The sequence below is a fragment of the Agrilus planipennis genome, unplaced genomic scaffold (assembly GCF_000699045.2).
Source record: "Agrilus planipennis isolate EAB-ADULT unplaced genomic scaffold, Apla_2.0 scaffold126, whole genome shotgun sequence".
In the NCBI taxonomy this organism is placed as follows: domain Eukaryota; kingdom Metazoa; phylum Arthropoda; class Insecta; order Coleoptera; family Buprestidae; genus Agrilus; species Agrilus planipennis.
The window spans coordinates 812,980-819,630 of record NW_020439036.1 but is presented as its reverse complement, the minus strand read 5'-3'; positions in this window follow the sequence as shown (position 1 = coordinate 819,630).

The window sequence follows — 6,651 nt, the reverse complement described above, 5'->3', positions numbered from 1 at the left end:
TAACTCGGGATAGGAAAGAGTGGAGGTACGTGTTCAACCAGCCTTTGGACTGACGACCTTCTGAAGATGAAGGGGAGGCATTTATTAACTATGTGAGTTTAAAATAAGGTGATGCGGGGCCCAGCAAAACCAAATCGAATCTCATTTAAAGTTCGTAGGGTCATTGAAAATCTGAATCTTTTAATTCAGTTAAATAAATAAATTGATATAATTAATTAATATTATTTGAACTTACTCAGTTAAATATTTCACTCAATGGAAGTATTAAATTATTAAATTAACTGTCACTGATTCAAAATACAGGCCGATTTTAGTTTTTTTTTTTTTTAACTTGAGAAATGATACGTTTTTTCTTTAAAGATGATATATTACTTACTTGTGTAGATACTGTGCAGCTACCCAATTGTTTTAATGAGTAAACCAAATTTTAACAGTGGCTGCTGCATATACAGAAAAAAATTATTGCCTGTGCGCTTGCTATAAAACATTCACGGACGGGGTAATTCAAGGTCGATTTCATTACAATTTATGGTATTACATGAAAGTAAGGCAGTTTTTATGTACCGGCTGTGCCCGTAAGTTAATGTTGAAGCAAGCATGGGCGTCTAATTGTCGCATGAACAACTGCATTCTCTTTTTGTTTCCGTTTGCACATAACTCTCGTTGCACTCTACCACTCGGTAGCTGTTTGTTTAATACGGGCTGCTCTATTTTTTCTTTTTTCTTTGTTTTTAAACTACTCCGTTTTGGATACAAAAACAATGGCCCAATCTGCCCACTCTCGTAAAACACAAGAGCCAAATCCAATGCAGTTTGAAAACATTATTTACCAACATAAATTTTTTGTAGAAATAAATTGCTCTATGGGATTCATATTTTACGTTTAATTTCGAGAGAATTATATTATTTAACTAAAACCCGTAACCCCCCCTAAATTTGGACGGTAGTTTTTATCGGTGGTGTATTTCAACAATTTTATAATGTATACATGCGTTTTGTATATACAGTCAACTATACACATCAAAGAAACATTTATTGTCATTAAAATGTATGCAACCAACTATACATTCGAATGTAGATAATTAGACCCGTCCATCTAATTTCCAATTGATTTTAAATCGTAATTCTTTACCTGGTCGTTTTATTAATTATTAATATGTCACAGGGTACGTGTTTTATCACTTATATCTCTAGAAAATACCACAAATGGCGCGGTAAACGCCATCTGTAGTATGATGCTACATTTTAGGATTACGTAAGCTCCAACAAGGTCCACTTGTGTGGATATCTACTTGCTGAAACGAATCCAGGCGTAGCTAACCTCAACGTGATAGGCACGTTAGCTTAATCGAATAAAATAATTCGAAGTGGTCTGTATTCTGTCGAAACTGTCAGACGCGGATTGCGATTTCTATCTTTTTGGACCTCATCAGCGCGTCGCAGACAGACCCGACAGACCAACTTTTACCTAGTAGGTCTGTCGGAGCTGTCTACAATGCTCTGATTCGTTTCAGCAAGTAGATATCCATATTTTTAAATGGACCTTGTTGGAGCACACGTAATCCTTAAAATGTAGCATCGTACTACAGATGGCGTTTACCGCGCCATTTGTGGTATTTTCTAAAACGCACTGTTAAGACAGCAGGTAAAAGTTGATCTGTGTTCTGTTGGAGTTATTTTGTACTTTTATCTTTTACAAAACGAACTAGCGTTTATTTGCGTCTATTTTGTATTTGTTATTGCTAAACATAATTAATAACAACAATTTCAAGACCTAAACGTTCTATAAATAAATTCCATATTGCATGATCCAAATGAGAAAGCAAAATGGTTTGAGCTCTACAACTGGTTTTGCCATTTTGTTTAACAAAAATCACTTGCCATCTGAACACAACTCTTCATCCATGCTTTCCTTCCTTTCATTCAACGCCCTACCATCTAAAGATTCATTAACTGGATAATATTTTATCTGACGAACGTAAAAAAGTGTACGGCTTTCTGTTTTCAAGCTCATTTAAAAGGAGAACCAGAAACCTTTATGCACGAGTGCATTTTTTGAATGCTTTATTCTACATAATTAAAGTACATTTAATTTTAATGAGATTTTTATTTAACGCTGGTAGATATGATGGTTTTCATCACGTAACGCATTTAAACATACACAGAAACCAAAGATCAAAGTCTAATTTATACACACATAATAGCGAGCTGTGTTTTTTTTTTTAAAGAACTGACGTAAAAAAAATAGCCAAGCTAGCGCATTATTGTATAGCTCTCAATGCATATTTCTTATACGTAGGCATGTATATGAAAGTAAGTAACGCTCGTTGTACAAAATACTTGAATTTTCAATAAAATTAATGTTAACAATATATTCTAAAATTGCACTATGTGCATAGAAATTTTAAATGTAGGAATAATGTAAGTTAGATACGTGATACTTCACTAATTTTCTGTAATATCAAATCGTAAATGGTAATTATTATTACATAAAACAAATACTCCCTTATATGAAGTCTGTTCAAAAAGTATCGCAAATTGTGAATTTCCGTGAGTTACATAGATTCGATTTTCGATTTATCAGTGATACAAAATATTCTCAAAGGGGCGAAAAAATGCGAATGACGAAGAGCTTGCCGGATAAGCACGTCAACAACAGAAGAAAACATTAATGAAGTGGAGAAAATATAGGGTTGTTCGGAAAGTCATTTCGTTTTCTGTTGTGGAAATGAAAGACGTATAATAAACAAATACTTTATTAAATTATATATTGACCGTTCTGGTCTAACACCTTTTGCCATCTTTCTGGTAGTAGCATAATTCCACGCTCATAAAATTTTTGGTCTTTGCTGGCAAAAAACTGATCGAGGAGGTTTTTGACCTCCTCATTTGAGGTGAAGGTTTTACCGTCTAAAAAATTTTGGAGTGACCGGAACAAATAATAATCCGATGGTGCCAGGTCTGGAGAATATGGTGGGTGTAGCATTGTATCCCATTCAAGCTGTAAAAGCTTTTGGCGAGTGACCAAACTTGTGTGAGGTCTCGCGTTGTCTTGGTGAAACACTACACCTTTCCTGTTGATTAGTTCTGACCTTTTCTGTTGAAGTGCATCATTCAGTTTGTCCAGCTGATGACAGTAGACTTCCGAATTAATCGTTGTGTTATCCGGTAAAAGCTCAAAAAAAACGATTCCTTTAAAATCCCACCAAACAGACAGCATCACCTTTTTTTGGTGAATATCGGCTTTGGAAATGGTTTGAGCCGGTTCATCTTTTTTGCTCCATGACCTCTTGCGTTTGACGTTGTTGTATACAACCCATTTTTCGTCCCCAGTGATGATGCGCTTCAAAAACGGATCATTTTCGTGACGTTTGAGAAGCGAATCGCAGACGTCAATGCGGCGACACAGATTTCTCTCTGTGAGAACATGGGGAACCCATACATCGAGCTTCGAGGATAATCCCAGGCCTTTCAAGTGGTCATAAACTGTTGAATTTGATAAATTTAACCTCAATCCGATCTCACGTGTTGTTATTCGCCGGTTCACATCAACTAATGCCTTTATCGCGTCTTTATCAGCTTCAACCGGCCTTCCCGAACGTGGTGCATCTTCGACATCAAAATTGCCGGATCGAAATTTAGCGAACCAGTTCTGGCACTGGCGTACTGTCAACACACCTTCTCCATACACATCAGTCAATTTCTTTCTGGCTTGAACAGCATTTTTACCCTTTCTGTAGTAAAACAGTAAGATATGTCGAAAATGCTGCTTATCGCTCTCCATATTTAAAAGGGCACCAACCAAAAACTACTGCGTAGAATTAATTGGAATTTTTCACACACAAGCCTTGCTATATGAGCTCTCAAAGCATATAAAAATTATACGGCTTAAATGTGAAGTTGGGTGCAAAAGAATACAATTAAATCATCTGTCGGGAAAAAACGAAATGACTTTCCGAACAACCCGATAGTATTGGCCAATCGCCAAATCACCCTTACAGAAGTTGCTGAAGATTCAAACATGGCTCGTTCCATTTGATTTTTAGCAATGATTTGGGCATGCGAAAACCGTTCCAAAATTGCCCAATTTCAACCAAAAACAGCATCACATTAACATTGTCAAGGTGATGTTCGACTCTGTCCGTGACGATCCAAATTTGCTCGAGAGTATTATAACTGGTGACGAATCACTGATTTATGATTATGACGTGGAAACCAAAGCTCAATCATCCTAATGGAAGCTGCCGCACTACCCAAGACCGAAAAAAGCGCGCCAAGTTAGGTCGAATGTAAAGGTTTTGCTTACAGTTTTCTTAGATTGCAGGAACGTTGTGCACAGGGTAGAACGGTGAACAAGTAATATTACCTGTAAATTATGCGAAATTTGCGGGGAGAAATTCGCCAGAAACACCCGGATTTGTGGAAGAAGAAAAATTGGCCTTTGCACCATGATAACCCCCTTGCTCACACATCGTTGCTTGTGTGCGAATTTTTGGCCAAAAACAACACACTAATAACGATACAGCCACCGTATTCCCCAGATCTGGCCCCCTGTGACTTTTCTTGTTCCCGAAACTGAAGAGGACCAAGAAAGGACGACGCTACACTACGATTGGGAAAAAAATGATTTTTTCAAGTTCTTCGAGGATTGGAAAAAACGTTTGCACAAGTGCATAATATCTGGTGGGGATTACTTTGAAGAGGATAAAATAGATATTCATGAACAAATAATTTTAAAAAAAACACAAGAGAGACCTCCTCGTAAATTAGTTTTTCAGCAAACTTTTGGGCAACGAAAAAACGAATCAATAAACTTAACTTGTTCTTGGAATATACGATTAGTATGGATTTTAACCAAAATATTTATAAGTGGGTCCAGTTTTCTTCTTACTTCTAACCTACGCCACTGCTAAAATTCCTGCGTTACTTTTCCAACCCCAATCCGAATAAGAGTGACACATAACCTATCTATCCACTAGATTCCTCATAATAATTAACTGAGATTAGGGAAGATACTGTTTTGGAAAATAATAATAAATCGACTTCAATTTATTAAAAAAACTGCCTTGAAATTAAATCGTATATAACGTGAACGACTAAAGTGCACGTTGTAAACGTAAAGAGAATGTAAAATCGAGGCGTAAACGCTTTTTAATGGTAATTTAATCAAAGGGTTCATCCTCTAGATGGAAAAGTTGGTTTAAAGTGCACAGCTGAACTAAACCGAACTAATCCATCACACGTAAGGTGCTCAGAGGCAATCGCCTTAAGAAATTAAGTTAATGCGATTTAGGCTCAAGTCAATTATTTTATATTCTATTAAAGAATATTATCTTTTGAGTTCACTTTACGGTTTGCTCTATCGGCATAAGTGGACAATTAAGTGCCTTCATATACCTATCACAGCGTGAATACCTACAAATACACATGAGTAGCAACATGCAATTAAGAAGTATTCTTGGTAAGAACGTTAATTTCTTGGTTAGAAATTTATCTAAATCGCCAGACAGAGATCGTGATTTCAATCTGATTATAAATCTAATCAATGTTCTTATAGACACTCTCGATAAACTTATTGACCAAACCGAAGAGACTCATAAAAAACGAATTTATATAACAGCCAAATAAAGGCAATGTAGCGCCATCTGTTGTGTATCTGCTATTATTGCTGCCTATCCTTTACTTTCTTAACACAATTAGAGATGTGCAAAATGTTTTTTTAAGTATTTAAATACACAACGTAAATACTTTTCTGTTTAGCGTGAAAGATCAGGGCCAAAATAGGGTTGCAAATAATTTTATTGATGTAAAAAAATACAAAATACTTACAACCCCATTTTGTTTCTGATCTTTTACATATTGTAATAAGAGAAGGAAATGGTTTCCATAGTTTGTTTAACCTTGGGTTCATTTAATAAGTGAAGTTTTTCGAATCGTTTTCCATGAATTTTGGATTATACCCATTTATTAGCACACCACACATTATCTTGTAGTTTTTAGTTTAACACAGCTGGCGAATATCAATTCGATATTGTTTTGCGGGCTGTTTTGTCGTATTTCCTTCCGGAAGGTACGACAAGTGGTGATTTGGCAGGTACTGTTATCAATTTAGAACTGCAAAATTCCATGGATCATAACATTGAACCCGGAAAACAATATCGATCAATATTTTAGATTATCCATTTTCAAGGAGTTTAGAATTTTTTGGGCTCTCTTCAGTTAAAGAATTAGAAAACATTAATTAATTATCTCTTTGTCCTCTTTTTAAGCTTCTAATGGCCAATGTGAGCAACTTTTATTCATCATTTTATATAGGTAATGTTTGATCGGTGATACTACCAAACCCTTAAAGGCAAAAATATATTTTGCATTTTACAAATAGAAAATACGCTTGGAAAAGTACTTTAAATAAAATACAAGGAGCATACGTAATCCTAAAATGTAGCATCGTGTTACAGATGGCGTTTACTGCGCCATTTGTAGTATTTTCTAAAATACAAAATGTTTTTCTCAGTTCTTCTTATTTCAAATAAATCACATCTCTGAATGCAATATAAAAAAACGAAGGTAAGAAGGTATTAGGTACTGTGGACCAATGCTGGACGATAGCTGATTATAGTTGTCGGTTATCGATGGCAAAATACATTTAGT